We start from the raw sequence: 23,353 nt of genomic DNA, 5'->3' as shown, positions 1-23,353 counted from the left end.
TGAATTCCCTCATTTTCATCATTACTTCTAATGTCCTTTGACTTGTCATGATTCAAAATATCATTGATGATTTTGGCATCATTAATCTTACATGCCATTCATCTCTTCTACTGATTTTTATATGACTGGAATTAAATTTGTGATTATTAAGAAATGCTTCTTAACTTTTGAAAAATTTGAAGTATTGTTTTAGGGAGAGCTTACTTCACAACCTAGAAGTTCTCTGTAAGAAATGGAAAATTATCGTTACATAGTTGAAATATCACATGTTATTTTTGCTAATGTTTTAAAAAAATATATAAATAAGCTGTAGGACATGATAGTTGCTTATACACAGTGAAAATGATTGATACAATGAAGTAAATTATGGTATATCTTTATATAGTTACCATTTTTTAAATCCTTGAAGTTATACAAAAGTATACTAAAGAGCAACATGGGAATGTATGAGAATATGAATCTCATAAGAGGTATTACCTTATTCTTGAAGGTCTATTATTAGGTAATTTTTTTTGGTACTAGGGATTGAACCCAGGAGCACTTAATCACTGAGCCACATCCCAAGCCCTTTTCATATATATATATATATATATATACACACACACATACATACATACATATATATATACACACACATATGCATACATATACATATATATATATATATATATATATATTCATTTATTTATTTAGAGACAGGGTCTTACTGAGTTGCTTAGGGCCTCACTAAGTTGCTGACTTTGAACTCATGATCCTACTGCCTCAGCCTCTAGAACCACTGGGATTATATGTATGTAATGTTGTACCTTGCCTCTTATAGTTAATTTTTAATAAAATTCTAAATGTAAGCAATATTTAAATTAGAATTTTTAACTTTTTAAAAATATTTATTCTTCAATTATAGGTGGACCCAATGTCTTTATTTTTCTTTATGTGGTGCTGAGGATTGAACCCAGTGCCTCATGCAGGCTAGGCAAGCACTCTACCTCTGAGCCCCAACCCCAGCCCTAGAATTTTTAAGATTTTAATGACATCAAAAAACCTATATTATATCTGTAAAATCAACTGAGGTTCTCGTTAATTCCCCATTTTTATAGATCTTTGTGGTTAAATTTGGAGTCAGGTATAATTTAAAAACTGATTTCTACATGTTAAGACTGATTTCTTGGGATAGGTATTACAATATACTAAAACAATAGTTTCACTCAGTAAAAAAACGACTAAAACTCTTTATGATGGTTACAGAAAAGAATGGTAATTTTAGTAATAGAACTCATGCATATATAAGTTAACAGTGTTAAAGTAGCCAGAACATTCAGAAATACTAACAACACAGTTGTAGCCTTTCTTATTACCAAGATTTCTTCTAAGCACTTGACATTTATCACACATAAAATCGATATAAGAGTTCTATGAGGATAATTTTGGTGTCTTAATGGGGGTGGAAAACTGGATAAATGAGTGCAATTCTCAGAGCCACAGATGTTAAGTGGCAGATCATGGATTTAAACCAAGGCAACACTGCACATGCCTCACAATTCTGGGCTATATGTAAAGTTGGTGCTTACACGAATATTTTGTTACTGGTCTTACTTTTGATCACAAATTATTTAAGTAGATATATGAAAAAAGGGATATTATGACCCAAATCACTTGTAATTATATATTTTGAATGCATCTGCTAGAGTAGGCAGCACAGAACATCATTCAATTGGAACAGTATTCTCTTCAGTGTTACCCTCAGCAGATTGTAGCAATTGAGTGTGACCAGATATTTATTTTTTGAAAATAAAAAGCTAAGTTTTTTTAATCACTGCTTCCTGACATTTTTCATTTGCTATATTTGTTCTTTCTTTAGTATATATTTTTTAAGTTGTAGATGGACACATTATCTTTATTTATTTATTTTTATGTGGTGCTGTGGATCAAGCCCAGTGCTCATATGTGTGAGGCAGGCACTCTACCACTGAGCCCCAGCCCCAGCCCTATATTTGTCCTTCTTAAAACCATGCATAAATGATTTTGATCCATGTGTTTAACATTTGATAATTCATCACATTAATATATTTAAGGACTAAAACCATATTATCATATTATAAGATGCAAAAAGATAGTTATATCAAATTTAGTTTTAGTTCAGAATAAAAAAATAGCAAACTAGGATGAGAAGGAAACATCTATAAATCTGCTTATGATAAAACTTAAAGATTTCTTAAGGAAAGTAGGAATAGAAGGGAGATGCCCATTATCATTATCTCTATTTACTATGATACTGAAGTCTTAAATCATTTCAATAAAGAAGAAAAAAAAAGAAATGAGAGGTATATAATTGGAAGGAAAATAGCATGATTTTCTTTATTTACAGATTCATCATTGTGTTCCTTTGAAAAAAAAATGATCTCCAGAAAAGCAATTTAAGAAAATTTAGCAAGGTATCTGGGCTAAAAAATATCAATATAGTAAAATTAGGTAGTAATGAGCAGAAATGGCAGAATAAGGACCACCATAAATCCTCTGTTCCAAAAAACAATGATAATACAGACAAAAATTCTCATAACCTAATTTTTCTGAACTCTAGAAATTAAGCGACAGCTTTCAGCCATTCTTGTACTATTTCTTAAACAATGACTGAGAACATTATTCTACATATTCTTAGTAAGTCCAGTGACTTTTGTGGTTTTTAACTTACTATCCCATACCCACCTGGAAGGTAGCTTTAAAAATCAGTCACTTGGGTGTTTAATGAAGTTACAGCTCCTTCAAAGTCTTTCCCCCAGATAAGTGTCATTATTTTTCCTCACTTATAAGCTATCTATATTTTACCTGAATTAAAGTTCACATACTATGAGCAGCCTTTTCTGGGAATATTTTTTCAAAAACAATCATAAGTAATTACTTAGCATTGAAGTCGACTATGGTAGAAGGTAAGAGTTAGGGTGGGGAGCAATAGACTAATCAATGAGCTTGAAAGAAAAATCTAAGAAATAATACGCACATAGGATGTTTGAAAAGTTCCACAGTTTTCCTTGGAATAAAGTTCTCCCACATGTATAGGACTATATGCATGTCAAAATTTGCACAGATATACAGGAAAGGACCGAGAAACCCTAATTTAACATCTTGTAAATTGTAAAGTTCTGCTAATGCAATAATTTGAAGTTAAGACAGGGCTGTAAACTGCCTGGGTGAGTAGTGAAGGTGTCATGAGCATGGATACAGAGCATGTCAGGAAAATCTGGATTTGTAGGATCCAGGTACTAAGAAAATATGTGTCCTAATCAATGACCACATAGATGCTACTTTAGCAGCGACATCAGTGACCACACATGACAAGAATACCAATTTTCTGGAAGCAGTTCAGAAAATCATTAAGCACAAAAAGCAACCACCAAAAATTACATCAATAAACTTTGAGGAGGGAAAAGAATCTAATTTCTAGAGTTGCCACATTATATTATTATTTTTTCTGGTACAGAGTATTGAACTCTTTTGTGGTACAGAGTATTGAGTGCTTTACCATTGAACTCTCTTTCTAGGACTCCTTTTTTCTAGTACTGGATATTCAACCCAGGAGCAATTAACTACTGATCCACATCTTCAGCCCTTTTGAGATAGGGTATCTCTAATTTGCTTAGTACCTCACTAATCTGGACTGAAATAGGAACCTCCTCCTTCAACCTCCCAAGCACTGGGGATATAGAAATGGCCACTGTGCCCATGCCAAATTACATAACTTTTTAAAAAGAAAAAAATATATACAAAGCCTGCAGTTGCCTAGTATTTTCTGTTTTGTGGTTAATTTTCTGACGTTGATCTGTGGAACTTAGATATGTATTTAAAATTTACTAAACAAAATTTTTTAACCATTTGAAATTATTTAAAAATATGCCCTTTTCCCCACAATACTTAAATAAAAAAGGTAAGCATCTCATTTTTTACCACACATATAATTTTCTAAATAAGTAGATTATAGTGAAGTTAGATTGTCACCTTGAATTTTCAGAGTGAATAATTTTGCACTAATACATGGAAAGTGTTTTAGATTATTTTCCTATTCAGATATACATGACATTAGAGTACATTTTGACATACTATACATACATGGAGTATAACTTTCCATTCTCATGGTTGTACATGATGTGGAATTACACTGGTTGACTAATTGGATATGAACATAGGAAATTTATGTCTGATTCATTCTACTGTCTTTCCTATTCCCATACCCCCTCCCTAACTTTCATTCCAGTATGTCTAATCCAATGAACTATTATTCTTCCTTCCCCCCCACTTAATGTGTGTTAGCATCTGCATATCAGAGAGAACATTTAGCCTTCGTTTTTGGGGATTGACTTATTTCACTTAGCATGATAGTGTATAGTTCCATCCATTAACTAGCAGATGCCATAATACATTCTTCTTTATGGCTGAGTAATAGTCTGTGGTGTATATATACCACATTTTATTTATCCATTCATCAGTTGAAGGACATCTAGTTTGATTCCATAGCTTAGCTATTGTGAATTGAGCTGCTATAAACATGGATATGGCTGTGTCACTATAGAAGGCTGATTTTAAGTTTTTTGGGTACATACCAAGGAGTGGGATAACTTGATTAAGTGGTGGTTCCATTCCAAGTTTTCTGAGGAATCTCCATACTGCTTCCCATAGTGGTTGCACCAATTTGCATTCCCACCAGTAATGTATGAGTGTACTCCCCCCTGCCACATCTTCATCAACATTTATTGTTACTTTTATTCTTTTAATTGCCATTCCAATTGGAGTGATATAGAATCTCGGTACAGTTTTAATTTGCATTTTTCTAATTGCTAAAGATGTTGAACATTTTTTTCATATTTTTGTTGACCATATTTCTTTTGTGAAATGCCTGTTAAATGCCTGTTAAGTTCCTTTGTAAATTTATTGATTGGAGTGTTTGTACTTTTGGTTTGAAGTTTTTAGAGTTCTTTACATATCCTGAGATTAATACTCTGAGGTGGAGGTGGCAAAGATTTTCGCCCATTCTGTAGGTTCTCTGTTCACATTTTTTAATTATTTCCTTTGCTGCGAAGAAGCTTTTTAATTTGTTACCATTCCACTTATTGATTTCAGATTTTACTTTTTGTGCTTTAGAAGTCTTGTTGAGGAATTTGGTTCTTTTTTTTTTTTAGAAATTTACCGACTCTTTTTTTTTTTTTTTCAAAGAGAGAGTGAGAGAGGAGAGAGAGAGAGAGAATTTTTTAATATTTATTTTTTAGTTCTCGGCGGACACAACATCTTTGTTTGTATGTGGTGCTGAGGATCGAACCCGGGCTGCACGCATGCCAGGCGAGCGCGCTACCGCTTGAGCCACATCCCCAGCCCGAGTAATTTGGTTCTTAAAATGACATAATGAAGAGCAGTGCCTACATCTTCTTCCTAGTAAGCACAAGGTCTCTGGTCTAATGTCTAGGTCCTTGATCTACTTTGAGTTGAGTTTTGTGCAGGGTGAGAGATGGGGGTTTAATTTCATTTTGCTATATGGATTTCCAATTTTCCTAGCACCATTTGTTGAAGATGCTATATTTTCTCCAATGTATATTTATGACACTGCTGTCTAGTATGAGATAACTAGATTTATGTGGGTTTGTCTCTGTGTATTCTATTCTGTTCCATTGGTCTTCATGTATTTTTTGGTGCCAATAGCATGCTGTTTTTATTACTGTAGCTTTGTAGAATAAGTTAAAGTCTTGTGTTGTGAAGATTACTGCTTCACTTTTCTCACTAAGGATTGCTTTGACTATTCTGGGCCTCTTACTTTTCCAAATGAATTTCACGAATGACTTTTCAATTTTTTTTGAAGAATGTCATTGGAGTTTTAATAGAAGTTGTGTTAAATCTGTATAGTGCTTTTGGTAGTATGGCCATTTTGGCAACATTATTTCTCCTTCTCCAAGAACATTGGAGATCTTTCCATCTTCCAAGGTCTTAAATTTCTTTATTTAGTGTTCTGTACTTTTCATTATAGAGGTCTTTCACCTCTTTTTTAGATTGATTCCCAAGTATTTTTATGCTATTGTGAATTTATAGTTTTTCCAATATCTCTTTTAGTTGATTCATCACTGATTTACAGGGACACAATTGATTTATATGTGTTAATTTTATGTCCTGATACTTCCTGAATTGAATTATAATTCTAATAGTTTTCTATTAGAGTTTTTGGGGGGTCTTCTAAATATAGAATCATGATGTTAGCTAATAGGGATAGTTTGAGATCTTCTTTTTTCCTCTTCATATCCCTTTAACTTCTGTCATCTGCCAAATTGCTGTGGCTAGAATTTCAAGGACTAAGTTTAAAAGAAGGTGAAAGAAGCCATCCTTCTCTTATTCTAGTTCTTAGAAGGAATTCTTTCATTTTTTCCTGCATTTAAAATGTTGTTGGGGCTGGGGTTGTGGCTCAATGGCAGGGGACTCACCTAGCATGTGCAAGGCCCTATGTTCAATCCTCAGCACCACATAAATAAATAAAATAAAGATACTGTGTCCAATTAAAACTTAAACAAATTTAAAAAATGATGTTGGCCTTGGGTTTACCATTTATAGCTTTTCAATGTTGAGGTCTGGTCCTACGATCCCTAGTTTTTCTAGTGTTTTGAGCATGAATTTAATACTTAATTTTTTCAAATGATTTTCTTCATCTATTCAGATAATCACGTGGTTTTGGTCTTTAACTCTGTTGATGTGATGAATTATATTTATTAATTTCCATATGCTGAAACAACAATGCATCCCTTGAATGAACCCCGCTTGAACATGATCTTTGTAATATGTTTTTGTATGTTATTTGCCAGTATTTTATTAAGAATTTTTGCATCTATGTTCCTCAGGGATATTACTCTGAAGTTTTCTTTCCTTGATGTGTCTTTGTCTGGTTTTGGTATCAGAGTGATACTAGCTTCATAGAAAGAGTTTGGAAGGGACCCCTACTTTTCTCTTCCATGAAATAATTTCAGAAGGATTCATGTTAGTTCTTCTTCAAATGTCAGATAGAACTTGGTTAGGAATTCATCAGGTCCTGGGCTTTTCTTTTTGGTAGGCTTCTGATGTTGTTTTCAATTTTATTGCTTAAAATTTATCTGTTTAAGTTTTCCATATCCTTCTCAATCAATTTGGATAGGTCATATGTCTCTGGAAGTTTTTTGAAGTCTTCACAATTTTCTATTTTATCAAAGTACAAATTTTCAAAATACTTTTTGAGTATCATCCGTATTTTAGTAGTGTCTGTGGTGATATTTCCTTCCTCCTCATGAATTTTAGTAATTTGAGTTTTCTGTTTCTCTTTATTATCTTGGCTTAGAGTTTATCAATTTTATTATTTTTTCAAATTACCAACTTTTTGTTTTTTGAATAGTTTTTTTTCATTTCTATTTCATTGATTTCAGGTCTAGTTTTAATTATTTCTGGTCTTTTCTTGCTTTTGATATTGATATGTTCTTCTTTTTCTAAGGCTTTGAGATATTAATGTTATATTTTTTTATTTGGTGCCTTTCGATGATTTTAATGAATAAGCTCAATTTAATGAAATTTTCTGTTAGAACTGATTTATAATTTTCTTCTATTATGATCTGATAAAATGCAAGGTATTATCTCTATTTTTTCTGTATTTCCTAAGAGTTTCTATGTGGCCTAAGATTCTATGTAGTCTGTTTTAGATAAGGATGCATGTGCTGCTGAGAAGAAAGTGTTTTCAGTCATTGTTGGATGCAAGTATTCTACATATGTCTGTTAAGTCTACATTATTAATTGCATTCATTAGTTCTATAGCTTCTTCATTTAGTTTTTGTTTGGAGGGTCTACCCATTGGTTATAGAGGTGTGTTAAGGTCACCCAGTGTTATTGTGTTGTGGTCTATTTGATTCTTGAAATTGAGAAGGGTTTGTTTGATGTATGTAGATACTCCACTGTTTGGGGGATAAAATTTACAATTGTTATGTCTTTTTTTTTAAAGAGAGAGTGAGAGAGAGAGGGGGACAGAGAGAGAGAGAGAATTTTAATATTTATTTTTTCTTAGTTCTCGGCGGACACAACATCTTCGTTTGTATGTGGTGCTGAGGATCGAACCCGGGCCGCACGCCTGCTAGGCGAGTGCGCTACCACTTGAGCCACATCCCCAGCCCCGTGTTATGTCTTTTTGATGTATAATTCCCTTAAGCAATATGAAATGACTGTCTTGGTTCCTTCTGATTAAGGTTGGCTTCAAGTCCACTTTATCTGATGTGAGGATAGAAACCCCTGCTTGTTTATGAGATCCAAGTGCATTCAAAGTTTTTTTCCCATCATTTTACCTTCAGCTGTGGATGTCTTCACCTATGACATGAATGTCTTCAAAAGAGCATATTGTTGGTCTTGTTTTTTAATCCAGTCTACTAGTCTGTCTTTTGATTGATGGGTTTAGGACATTTATGACTATAAATTAATTCTGGTTTTTAATTTGAATTAGTTTCTCTTTTGATTGACTATTTTTATAGCATAGTGCCTCCCTTTGCTAGTTTTTACTTTGATTTTTAATTTCTTCTTCATAAAATATTTTACTGAGTATGCTTTCTAGTGCAGCCTTTCAAGTTGTAAATTCTTTTAACTTTTGTTTAATATAGAAAGTTTTTATTTTATGGTCAATTCTGAAGCTTAATTTTGCTGGGTATAGTATTTTTGGCTGGCATCCATTTTCTTTCAGACTTTGATATATATTATTCCAAGACCTCATAGCTTTGAAGGTCTGGGTTGAGGTATCAGTTGAAATCTGGGATGGTTTCCCCTTAAATATTACCTGTCATTTTCCTCTGGCAGCATTTAAAGTTCTATCTTTATTCTCTGATAGGCATTTTCATGATAATAATCCTTGCTGTGGGTCTGTCCACAAACCAATAAGGTCACAATTAAACAAAGAAAAAAAAATCTCAATGAAAAGTTAAAGAATTATTTCTGTTGGAGCTCAAAAGATTCTCAGATTCCCTTCTCAGGAGTGTTAGGTGTAGTCATCCGGAGTGTGATACTTGCTCCACCCTCAGGGTAGAATTGCTGGAATAAGAGAGGTAAGCCAGGATCTTTGCTGAATGCCAGTTGGTCTGGAGATTTTTAAATTGGTGCCGCTCCAGGTTCCAGCAATTGCTACTCCACACTGGAAGACTGGATCCCAGGGTTCTCCCCTGGGTTCCACTGTGTGGTAGAGGAATCAATTTTTAGTCCCCTTGATTACCTGCAAACCCTACGTTTCCTGGCCTCTTGAGTTCAGTCTCCAAACTCCATTTCTCCTGCCCCTGCCCTTTCCAATTCCTGACCAAGTATGTCTCTCACAGCCAGTCCTGCAAACTGGATTGGAGGAGGAGGGGGAGAGCTGGGTGGGTTTCCACAACCATTATTTCCCTCTCCACATTTGGCTTTCTCCTGGTAACTTAGATTCGCTCTGTTATACACCATGAGTTTGCCATGCTTGTATTTTGGGCCAAACTCAGGTTTGTCAGAAATTAGCTTCCCTAGCTGCCAGCCCCAACATTATGGCTGAAAAATGTTTCCTTTCTCTGTCCTCCACATGCAGTCAGTAGAGATATGGCTTTTTTCCAGCACAATGATATGGTACAGAATACCTTTCAGTTTATATGGGCAGTGTTTTTGATCTCTAAACTCTCTGTAACCAGATATGCTTCATGTCTCCTGGAAATGTAGGTTCTTTTATTTCCTTTATCCCTCAACTTTTCTCATGGAGACCACTCTGGCTGGTGCCTCTGGATATGGCAGCCGTGATAGCACTGGGGGTTTCTTTCTTATTTTATTATATCCAACCTCCTTAGTTCCCAGTCTGCTTTGAATGTTCAGTATTAAATCCCAGTAAAGCTGGAACCCCATGCTTTTTTTTTCATCTACCTTGCTGAGAAACTGCCTATCTACATTCTTGGTTTCATGCCACAAAGCAAAAAGGAAAGTCATCTTCACTATTTTGCCATCTTGACCTGGTGGAAAGTGTTTTAGTTAGTTTTTTCATTCCTGTGACCAAAAGACCAGACAAGAGCAATTTTAAGGAATAACATTTGATTTAGGGGCTTGCCATTTCAGAGGTCTCAGTCCATACACCACAGGCTCCATTCCTTAGGGCTCGAGGTGAGGCTGAACATCGACTCTACTCACTAGATATAAAATATATACCTGAAAGGCAAGCCCCCAGTGGTCCACCTACTCAGTTATACTCTGTCTGACTACAGTTACTACCCAGTTAATTCCTATCAGGGGATTAATGCAATGATTAAGTTAAAGCTCATGTACCCTAATCATTTCACCTCTAATGCCTCTTGCATTGTCTTATAATGATGTTTGGGGACATCTAATATCTAAACCATAACATTCTGTCTCTGGCCCCCAAAAGCTCATTCTCATCTCACAATTAAAAATACATTTGGTCCATTTAAAGAGTCCTTATAGTATCAACAGTTTCAGGATTGCCCAAAAGTACAATCCAAAGTCTCCCCTGAGATTCAAGGCAAACTCTCAGTGTAAGCCCCTGTAAAAATCAAAAGCAAGTTACACATATTCAATATATAAAGACACGGAGTACACATTCCCATTCCACAAGTGAGAAATAGAGGCATAGAAAAAAGTAACGGGCCCAAAGCAAGACTGAAATCTGACTGGGCAAACAAGTCCTGTAAGTCCATGTCCATTATTTGAGACACATGGCAACATGTTCTCTCCAAAGGGCTTGTATAGCTTCACCAATATAGCTTTGCTGGTTGCAGCCCATATAGCCTCTCTCTTAGCTGGTTCCTGTTAGATTCCTGCAGCTTTTCTAGGCAGATGTTCCACAGTACTGGCATTTCTTAGTCTTGGAGGTCTCTACTGCAGCTTTAGTTTCTGCCTCATATCTCCACATATCACCTATTAGGAGCAGGCTGTAGGCACACTGACCCTGCTGCACTTTATCTGGCCTGCCAGGCCTTCCTTTGAAATCTCAGGAGGAGCCTCCATGACCACCTAAATCTAGCATCCTGCAGTGCTACAGAAGCAGCACCATGTAGTTGCTGCTAAGGTCTGCTGGCATTTTAAGTAGTAGGCAAGCCTCCAGAGACCCTTACTGTTGCAGCCTCTGAGCACCTAGGTGGATGAGGATGGTGGAAAAGCTTCCTAGGCCCCCTGGTGCAAGCAGGGTGCCCCAATGGTCTCTGTTCAAGGGAATTTTTATATTTACATACTTGAGCCTGACATCTGTGTGGTCTTGACAATTCCTGAGATGCCCTTAGGCCATCTTTTCTATTGTCTATAGTTATATCTTTAGCAACATCTCTTTAGTAGCTATATGTATTTAACAACAACAACTTTCTTAGTCCCAGTTTTACTTCCACTATTTCAAGTCCAAGTTTTTCAAATTTTTCTCCTCTGCTTTGTATTACTGATTATGACAATAAACTTGGCTAAAAACCACCAAATATACCAATGCCACCTCCTGAAGCCTGTGCTTCCTTGGGAGTTCCTTCACCAAATTAATTAGTCACTCAGATTTCAATAGAGCCTCACACAAAATCTCAGAACAGGGGTAAAATGTAGACAAGTTCTTAACCAGAACGCAACATGAATGACCTCTGGTCAAGTTTCCTTTTCCTCTGAAATATCAGAACCCAATTATTTCACCTCTAAACTCTCATGCATTCTTACAAACATGGGCTTTTAGAAGATACCACATGTCTAAACCATAAGAGAAATATTACCTTCATTTACCATTAGAAATCAGAGAATGAAACTTTATTTTCCATAATAGTACAGAAATAAATTTATCTTGTTTCTTTAAAAGCAAATATTAAGGAATGGATAATCCAGAGTTGTGGCCATAGAACCCAAGGCTTATAAATTTGCATTGCATGTTTTTAAACTAAATATTTTCTTAAAATATCATAGGATTGTGAAAGGGAGAGTCTTGAATATTTGACTAATTTTTTCTTCAAGATAATGAGTATTTTTCTTTGGAGATATATCACATTTTGCATGTTCCTACTTTATTATGGTCAGTGAGATGCAATTTCTCCACAAAATTGACATATTCCAAATGGAATTAACTGAGTAGGTGTGTATTACTCATATTTATGTTTCCAAAGTGTTTCTATATGTATGGTTGTATCACATTCAATTAAATTCAAACTTAATATTTACATAACATTGGGAATATCTCTACAGATGTATAGATAGCATTGTACTTTTTTCTATTTACAGATTAGTTCATGTTAACCAAATTTGACAAATTCCATGTGGAGTTGTAGAATGTTTACTTTGAATTATAAGTCCACTTATTTTGGTTTGTTTTAAGTAGTAAGGTTCTAATAGTGCAGTGGAGAGTATGCATACTATATTCTACAAAAATAGAAAAATAAGAAATTCCTAACATGCCTTTACAAGCAATTATAGGGTCCATATTTAGGTATAATTTTGCTTTTGTCTATATGAACACATCTCTTAATGAAATTGAGTCAGGGAACATCATATGCATCCAAAAGCAGAAAGGAGTCATAATGATGGTAAAAGGTTTAATTTTCTTGGGATCAATAATGTACTAAGTGCATTCTTAAGATGCTGTTTGTGCAGCATTTATTGCTTTTGATTGATTACTGAAATATGAAATACTGTATTTCCAATAAGCAGTTCTTTTTCTCATAAACAAAATACAGAAATCAAAGGGGAAAGTCAAGCTCTTAAAGAAAATTTGTGCCATTTTCTTCCTTATGAAATTATTATGAAATAAGTAAAACACAGAAACCAAAAACAAAAGACAAAAGTATTTGGAAATATTCAAGTCAAGATGTCGGTTGGCTAATTATTATATATATATGATTAAAATAATGAAAAACTCACCTATTGTTAATATTTGGTATAGTGTATTTCCTAATATTTAAAATCAGAATTTAGTAACAGCATGTATAAATGTATTTACATGGCTTTTCATCTGATTTTGATATATTGTTATAACATTCTAGGATAAAACTATAATACAGGCCTGGGGTTGTGGCTCAGAGGTAGAGTGCTTGCCTAGCACATACGAGGCGCTGTGTTCAATCTTCAGCACCACATAAAAATAAAATAAAGATATTGTGTCCATCTACAACTAAAACAAAATATTTAAAAAAATACTATTATACAATTTCTAAATTTCCAACACTAGGGCCACTGAGAATATCAGATGCCCTATTTAGTAGCACATATTGCAAATGAATTTTTTGGTGTACAAATGTATACATAAATGTATTCAGCTGTGAATATTATACCATAACTTGTAATATATATTTAGGTCTTCATAATATTTTATTTTAAAGTCCATTTACATTCATTTAAATTGAATCATCCAATAATCTTAGGAGTTTATCCAGAATTCTGAAACTAGTAATGACTTTAGAATTGAACTCATTTTACTGATAAGGAACCTGAGGCCTACAGGGACAAATGAAGTTTTATCACATGAACGTTTAGAAAAATTCTTTAAGAATTTTTATTTGCATTGTTACTTAATGAAATGCTGTATTTTGCTAAGAATGAAATCAGAGAAGTATGCTAGAAAGGAACATACAAATTCTGTATGCTTATTTTAGAAGTTGGTGGTTCAATAATTTTATTGAACACTTTCTGTGTTCCTGGACTTTTTTTAATAGCAAATCTAGTTGATGAAATATTACTCATATAAAACAAATTAAGAGGCTGGGGTTGTGGCTCAGTGGTAAAGCACTTGCCTATCACAAATGAGGCACTGGGTTTGATCCCCAGCACCACATATTAAAAAAAATATATAATTAAGAATAAAACAAAACAATTTTAATAAGTCAGAATGAAAGGCACAAGAAGGGAATGAGACTTCATAATGTATATAGAAAGAAAATAATGTTAAGGTCAAAGAGTTCTGGTTTCATATCACAGCTCCTCTATACTAGTGGTTTTTGGCTTGGAATAAGATATTTAAATTTTAGCATGAATTATTTTTATAATTTTTTGTAGCTCTAGATGGACAGAACGCCTTTATTTTATTTGTATATGGTGCTAAGGATCAAATCCAGTGCCTCACACATGCTAGGCAAACACTCTGCCACTGAGCTACAGCTCCAGCCCAAATTTTAGCATAAATTATTAAAATGTGAGAATCATCATCTCTATATTACACTATTTTAAGGATTGAATAAAATCATATATAAAATGCACATGGCTGTAACTGGAATACACATTATGAATAAAATTAAGAGGTATTAATAGCTATTATGTGAGGTAAGAAAAGTGAAACATTTTGTAGGATATATGACTTGCCATGTTATAACAGTGGGTAATATGAAATTATTGATGGGGAGATCAGTATCAAAGAGGAGGCATAAGCACAATGTGAAGATGCAAGAAATAAAATTATGTTTTTGGTGATGATTATATAGATCTTGGATGAAACTCTTTTCTTGGTAAATGATTTGTAAGTGTATGTAGCTTTCCACTTTAGGTTTATATTAGAAGATACAAATGAATGCAAACCTATTTCTATTACTCCAGGTTAGTAAAACATGCATTTAATATGTGAAAAATTTTACTGTAGGGTGAACCTAGAGATAAATATCATGGGCCTTTTCTCCTCCTCTCATTTATAAGCATATATCCTGGAGGAAGCTTGAGGCAAGAGATGTGATTCTGCTCTTATCTCAGAAGATTGAAGTTCCATGGCCCTTTCAGAATGGGAGTACTTCACTCTCCTGAATATGACTCAGATATTATGGCCCATAACAGCTAATCAGTTGACTAATTCTTATGGTATCACACTGAATAAATAACCATTTGTAACCATACTTTAGGAAAAACTGCCTGGGTGGCACTTAATGAGATCTTTGTCCCCACTATAATGCCATAATTGAGCAATGTTGGATCCCAAGGAGAAATATTTTAAGGGATTTTTAATGGTAATTTTGAATATGTGAGCTTTTTACTTTTGTTCAATTTCAGAACTAAACTCCAGTTTTAAGATTTAGCTCTACTTTCCTGGTAAAAATAACGAAGAGTAGTGTACATATTTCCTCATAGACTCATCCAGTATAATATAGCTACAAAGTCAGTTTGATAATTAGCTTGGTTTCCTTTGACCCAATTACCTTGCACTTTCATTTTCAAATGACATTATGCACCTCTTGAGTTATATGAGGGGTCATTTTTCTGTAGTTAAACAGTATATTTTAACTGAAGAATAATACAGTGTTCAAGAAAAATATTAAAGTATCGAAGTATGGTACAACAGAAAGAAAAAATTTTTCTATACTTTATCCTCTTTTTTTAGCTACTCTACCTAAATCACAGCCACACATGCAGAAAAATGTTGAGTACCTCAGTCAGATCACCCTTTTAAAGACTGTTCCTCTTGTATGCAGTAAAATAAGTGATTGCCATGCAGTTTTTCCAGAACCCTTTATTACAACCTTTATAAAAACTGTGCTTTGTCTCATCTCAAGTGGTAATCATTCCTATTCTGAATACCAAGCAAGTATAAGAACAGATAAATTACTTATAGGTCTAAAGAGCTTGGGAGTATAGTTTGAGTGGATGCATTCAAATAAATCACAACTATTACACCCATGATTAACTTAATTATTATGAATGCAGTAACACAAATCCAGTAACCTGGGTCTGATGTGATAAATTAAAGACACAATATTGAAGTTGTTCTTATCATAACACAATCTCTTGATTTTAGCCTTTTAAATTTTTATTTATACTTTTATGAATGTTAGCTGAGTTTCTATTTTGGAAAAAAAAAGAACAAAGCATAAAAGGCATAATTTCCTCAAGGTATAATATCAATCATTTGTTCAATGGTTAAATGTTTAAAAACATTAAACACTTCAAAATCTGGTGCTATTTTTAGTAGCCCAAACTTCATCTCTGTTTCTACTCATGTAGAAAATAATTTCAGCTAATTATTTGAAAATAAGATTAAGCAAAGGAATATATAGGAGTTAGTATAATGTTTTACCTTTACCAATCTGAGAATCTTTGTAAGTCTTTTGAACAGTAGTACAGTGATATAAAAAGGCAGAACTTTCTTAAATGATAGGTTTCTCACATTTTACATTATAATATTAAAAATAGTTGCTTCTGGAGAAATGCTTAAAACAGAGCTAAATGAACTCAACTATGAATGTAATAATAGGTATTTTCTTTAGCATTTGAAAAAAAATAAAATGAATTGTGTCACTGCTTATTTATTTCTATGATACATTATCTAGTATAGAAATAACTTCATGACTCAATGTTTATCACTTAAAAATATTTATTAAGGCCCCACCAAAACCTACCACTATGCTCAGTGTAAGGGTAAAATGGAGAACAAGACCATGGGTCACTACTTTTATAGAGTTAATGGTTTGATAGCAGTTCCCTAGACCAATTGGTCAGTAGAGTGACTGAAGAAGGCATTATGGTTGTTATAATGAAGTGCAGAGTTGGCAATGGTACTGGAATCTAGTGGGTAGAGGCCAGCGATGCTGCTGAACATTCTACAAAATACACAGTAGCCACTAATAATAAAGAATTATCCAGCCCAAATAGCAATAATGTCTCCAGTGGAGAAACTTTGTTAGTATATGAAATAGGCATTCACTAAACAATTCTATTATTGAATACATGAATAAAATTCAAGATAAGAACTCTGAAGAGGGCTGGGGATGTGACTCAAGCGGTAGCATGCTCGCCTGGCATGCATGCAGCCCGGGTTTGATCCTCAGCACCACATACAAACAAAGATGTTGTGTCTGCTGAGAACTGAAAGATAAATATTTTTTAAAAATTCTCTTTCTCTCTCTCTCTCTCTCTCTCTCTCCCTCCTTCTCTCCCTCTCTCTCTCTCTCTCCCTCCCTCCCTCCCTCTCTCCCTCCCTCCCTCCCTCCCTCCCTCTCTCTCTCTCTCCCTCCCTCACTCCCTCTCTCTCTCCCTCCCTCTCTAAAAAAAAAAAACTCTGAAGAAAGGAAAAATGGTTTTTATGAGAGCCCATGAATAGTATTCTGAACTAAACTGAGGTCAGTGTAGTCATCTCTGAGGAGGGGAGTTTCAACCAAGAGCTAATGATTGGAGGGAATAGGAACTAATTGCAATACAGCAGTATCACAGAGGGGGATAGATAATGCCTGGAGGAGTAGGCTCAGCCATATGTGTGTGTATGGGTTCTTTGAATGGTTCAAAGGCATTGAAACATTTTAAATAAGGAGGGACTTAAGGTGATTAGACCCTGGGGTTTTAAAATATTACTCTGGCTGCAATACAGAAGGAGATAGAGAAGGATAGATCAGATCTGCTGAAAGGAAATTAAGGGATGTTCTGGTATGTACTAAAGTTATGAATTATGACCTGAATCAACAGTAATAACTGTGAACATATACATGTTTGTTTAACTTGCAAATGACAAAGAAGGTCTTTTGAAGCCATAACCCATAAAATATTTAATTTTTAGTCTTTAATTCAAAGTGGGGGAGAAGACCACATATGTGCTCATGTTTTAAAAATGTATTATTCTTATCAATGACTTTGAAATGCTAGGTACATTGAATCAGCAAATGAAAATAATGTAAATAACAAAAATATTTTCTGTTAAGTGAAAGATACAAAAAGTATTGCACGTAAGAGCCTGATCCAGAATTAAAGCTAAATAAGTAGATAGTTAATGTTTTTGTAAAGAAGAACTGTAACTTTACTTTCTCTGGAGTCTCTAATGGTTGAGTGAGCTATTTATGCCTTAGTGCAGAAGGAACAGATTATTTGAATAATTAGACTTTTTACTTTCTGTTTTGCCCATAGGTACCTGATGAAATATTGGGAATTCTGGTAAAGTTAATGAGTAGAGGCAAATGTACTACTTTTTAAAAAATAACCTGTTAGTTTTCTACCTTTCCCAGTAAAGGGAGAGAATAGCTAAATCTTGATTTAGGAATGGTAAGCTGGTCTTGAGCACTGTTGAGAGAAGTTGGAGGTGATAGTGAAGAATCTTAAATGTCATGAATTGTAGCTAAAGTTTATTATAAGTTATTTTCTTATCTCAAAATAAGGCTTTTAAGACATTGGAAGAAAAGTTTCACTTGTCTAACCTATTTTAAAGTTAGTAAGAAGTAGAGTATTAAACTGAAATTGCTCCATGTGTAGAGTTGAAATATAATTTCTATAAGATGATTATGTAGTCATTAAGTCAGTCTCATACAAAGAATGGCATGTTCTTCCACAGTGAATTTTGTAAATGTTCTTTTGCCTCCTTTGGAACAACCCTGGAGAGACAAAATTTGGGAGATTATAAGGCAGACAGACAATGGCATTATGAAAGGCCATGCCTTCTTTCTAATATAAACTGTTTCTCATGCTCCCCTTTCTACATTTAGAAGTAATATAACCACCCTTTCGATGTTTGTGATTTTTTCTTTTCATACTCAACCCTTTGAATGTTCTTGTGATATTTTTAGTCTATTTTTCACTTTATCCATACTATTAAAATGACAATCAGGGCTGGGGATGTGGCTCAAGCAGTAGCACAATCACCTGGCATGCACATGGTGCTGGCTTCGATCGTCAGCACCACATACAAATAAAATAAAAGATGTTGTGTCCACCAAAAACTAAAAAATAAGTATTAAAAATTCTCTCTCTCTCTCTCTCTCTCTCTCTCTCTCTCTCTCTCTCTTGAAAAAATGACAACCAATACAAAACTGAAGGTACATACCGAGATATGGTTCTACAAATGAGAAAACTATACATTCTTGTGAATTAGATATTATATTTCTGTTATCTAATTAAAATCTTGATTTTATTAGTTGCTATCTAAAATATTTTTTATTAATAAGGATGAACTTTTTAATCAATTGTATTCTTTTTAGTTATATACAATACCAAGATATACTCTGACATTATCACACAGGTATGGATCTCTACTCGCTCCAATTCAACCCCCAGCGCCCCGCCAAGGCTCCTCCCTCTACTCCAACAATTTCTCTTCAAACTATTTATAGTTTACTTTTTTTAAAAAGTTAGTATCCTGTGAATATACCCAATACTAGGATCCATCATGCCACATACATGCATGCACATATAAAAGTTTGGTCAGATTCATTCTACTGTTCTTTTCTTTTCCTATCCCTTCTTCCTCTTCCTCAGTCAACTTTGTCTACTGATATTCCCTCTCCCTTATGTATTCTCTCTCTCTCTCTCTCTCTCTCTCTCTCTCTCTCTCATCTCTATCTATCTCTATCTCTCCCCCCCCCTTATTTTGGATTAGCTTCCACATATCAGAGAAAACATTCAACCTGTGACTTTGGGGGACTGGCTTTTTTCATTTAACATGATAATCTCCAGTTCCAAAGAATAAATATTTAATTTAACTGTCTATCCTTTGATAAACTTACTGAGCAGTTAATAGAGGAATGCTGTAAGCATAACACTGGAGAAATCAATTTCTGCAAAAAAGTTTTGCCAAAACTTTACATATTATTTAATGGCTAGGATATATATGGATTTATGGTCTTACAACTCCTGGGATAATTATACCCAAAGATTGCACAAGGAAAATGAGTTCAATTTTGGACATATTGATTTTTATATTCCTATGATCCTTGCAAATAGAAGCATCCTTTTGAATAATTGGTTATTTATGTCTGAGACTAGAAATAGGTGAATATTAATGATGTATTGAGAGTATAACAAGCATAAAGGTATTCACTACCACCATGAATATGAAAACAAAATAGGAGAATGTGTAAGTTGAGTAAAGATGACATATAATGATGGAATGCTTGAGAATGCTAATTTCTATTGAGAAAATAAAGTCAGTGAATGAATATGATAAAGAACAAACAGAGAAAGCATAGAATCAAAAGAAATGATGTCTTAGAAACTCAGGTGAGATAGATTCCAGAAACTGTGAGTAGCATTCAATATTAATAATGCAGAGAGGTTGAATAAGACAATAGCTAAAACATGCTTAACAGATTAAGCAAATTATTGTGAAATTGAGAAACTTAGCAAGAGTCTTGTCAATGAAATCACAGATTTCAGTGGATTGAAGACCAAATGAGATGTGAGGATTCAGAAATGGTAAATAGAATATATATTTCTATCCTATCTTTAGATGAAAGGATTTTGGGTTGTGGAAAAGGCCAAAGCTTAGGAATAAAATCATAATGAAGATATAGTAGCAAGAAACTCTACATGTGAAAATAAGGAGGGTGACACTAGAAGAGTATTGTTGCATAGTATGCCTGTTCTCAAAAGTATTTTCTCTGAGGGTAAAAGAAGAATGATTTAGACTTGACATTGGAGAGTTTGACCATGGCAGAACCACATCTCTGTGGTGATCTCTAGTGTGGTACAAGAGAAACATCCTCTACTTTTGAGGGATTTTTGGTAAAGGTACATCTTCTAAGAAAATCAGGGGTCAATTAAAACAATGAAGGAGGTATATTATGGAAATAAATTAGATTATATAGTAGTCTTTTTTACAGTAAGTTAGGTATTCAAAGTCTCTGGCTATACATGTAAATGGAAATTCTGATAAAAAAATTTGTGGAGACAATAAGCATTGAGAAAACTAAAGACTTATATTTGTTGTTCAAATAATAAAGGTTTGAAGCATGTGAGAATTTCAGATGTAAAGGGAACTTGGTGATTAACTTGATTCTGTACTTATGCTTCTGTTTGTACTCAGAGTATTAGGCAGAACATAGGTGGAAGAACCTGACATGCTAATGAACTAGCAGCAGAGAGATTATTGTATGAAAATTACAGTTCATTGAAAATAATATATTTGAAATATCTATCTGTAACTCATGGATTTTTAGAGCTTGTTTTATAATTTTGAAATCAATCTTCCACCAACCATTTCTTTGCTATATTTCTTTCTTTTAAGATCCCAAATCTTCCCTAACTTCAGTGTCTGTTTTATGGGTTCACAGAATATTGCATTAAATTCATATAGGAAACTGTTTCATGATTTTCTTAGCATTACATGCTTATGTTGCTTTAGCTAGAAGAGCCTAAAACAGATAGTTAAGTGGGAAAAAAAATTTCTACTATTTTCTTCATTTAAAAAGTTGACGAAGATAAGAGGAAATTATTTTGTGCAGGTGGATAGAAACATGTTATTGTGCTTAACTTGTCTTTCATCAGTGAAATTGTTTTACTGTGATAGAGACTAAATAGCTCAGAATCAAGTCTTTCCTCATAGTGGCCTGATGTCACTACTGCAGTCAAACTAATTTATTATTTATGACTTGTGATGCTTTTTTATTTGTCTCTGTTTCAGCACTTCTTATATGTTGAGTAAAGCCTATTGATTCTTCCAGGTTTAGCTTTTATGGTAATTTACTGAAAGGGAACCTTGAAGGAAGCTTACAGAGGAGATGAACATTTTTTACTCCATTCTTACCCAGGTGGAATAAAAGAAACAATACAGGTCTGTTTTTCTCCAGTTGACTTAATTATTCTGTTAGAATTTAACTTGTGCTTGGAAAAGATGATTAAGAAAAGAATACTGTGAGATGCATAATTGTACTATGCTTCTTTAATATTGAAGGTTAATGATGAACTGTGTTCTTTAAATAACAGGAGTTCAACATGGAAGATAGGATTAAATGTAGTTTTTCGAGACCTGTAACATTTTCCCTTTGAGAGGCCTTAGTGTGTTCTGGTAAGAGTTTGTTAAATGGATTATATTATAAAATATATTGTGACTAATATTTCTGTTTTCTCTACATCGAAAGCATCTGAAAAGTAAAAGTAAATACTCTGTTTTATCCACCATAGCTTTTCATATAAATATGCAATTTGTCTTGATTGGTTCTAAATTGTTGAGCAGAGAAAATGCATGCATCTACCTTCCATGGCCCTCATGGGACATCAAATTGAATTCTCGTGTGTATTGTTCTGGCTTGACTACATTTGTCTGTTTTCATCTCTGCTATGCAAAAAGATTACTGAGTTTTATCTTCCCAGTGGGAACCTGAAAAAACAATATTCTCCTTTTTATTGATATGCTTCTTCCAGGAAAAAAATGCAACTAAATAAGTTAGTCTTAAGCAGCAGATAAGAGAATCCTGAACACTGAATAAAATTGATGCTCAGTAAAGAGCATTTGAAACCTGGATAGACTACCGAGATACAGCAGATCAGGGATTAGAGAAAAAAAAAATATTGTTGTCTGATGATAAACAGTTGAACAAAAAGTGAGCATAAAGCTTTCAGTTTTATCAGGTAGACTGTACAAGTTCTATCAATCTTATTACTATAAAGCTAGCCTTTAGCTTTTCTGTGGAAAAAGAGCAAATCACTACAGTTACAAACCTGGTTATGAGATAATTTTTGAAACAAATTTTGATATTCTTTAACTATATATTATATAGTTTTGAACTTTTAAATTTGCCTTGAATTATAAAATGATGAGTAGAACTGAAAAATAAATAAATGTAAGGAAAGGGGAAAAGGGATACAAAACATATTACCATGCTAAAAATAGGTAATTACTACTTAGAAGATATTGAGATTAGAAACAAATATTTAGAAAAGGATTTGTTCCTCATTATTTTATTAAAGAATAATTTTAAATATTAATGATGTCAATTTTTCTGAAGCATAGATTTTATTTTGTTCAAAACTTCACTTTTTAAACTTTTAAAGATAGAATATGAGTAGGGGGATATGTTAGGTGCAAGATATATTGTTACAGTGGATACAAGGAAATATGAAATATGATTCATGTTTTTATGTTTTTATGTCCAGTTGATAGATTTCATACCTAATTATTTTATGTAATAATTTCATTTATGTAAATAACATTGTGGTTAATTCATGGGAAAAATATGGACATATCATTGAGGATTAGATGAGGAAGAAAATGGACCAATGAAGGTATGTTTGAAGGGAAGGCTTCAAGGAGCACATGAGATGTGAGTTGGGCTTTAGCATTTTCAGGAAGTTAGAGAGGAATGATTTGGAACTGTTATGGTCAGAGGTATAGTCATGAGCTAGGTGTCATTATTTTAGCACTTGGGAAGCAGCTGAAATTCGAAAATTTGGTTGACTTTAAGTTGTAGAAATATGTAATTCCTAAAGCTAGGGAAATTTAATTTTATAAGGTACTTTATCTATAGTACAACTAAAATATGACTATTTACTAAATTTAAAAAAATAGTATTCTTCTACCTAGCCATAGGAGCAGAAGAATAAAAACAATTAAAATAGTTTATTAAAGTAGCTTTTAGGCTTGCTATCTCATTGCAGGGCCTTTACCAACAGCTTTTAAAGTGATGGATTTGGTAAGCGTTCATTGGCATGTGGAGTTTAAAGAAAAGTTATGCTTGGAAAA

Source organism: Urocitellus parryii, unplaced genomic scaffold, assembly GCF_045843805.1.
Source record: "Urocitellus parryii isolate mUroPar1 unplaced genomic scaffold, mUroPar1.hap1 Scaffold_60, whole genome shotgun sequence".
NCBI classification, from domain to species: domain Eukaryota; kingdom Metazoa; phylum Chordata; class Mammalia; order Rodentia; family Sciuridae; genus Urocitellus; species Urocitellus parryii.
The sequence above is the reverse complement of the archived record's forward strand: the minus strand, read 5'-3'. Positions refer to the sequence as shown.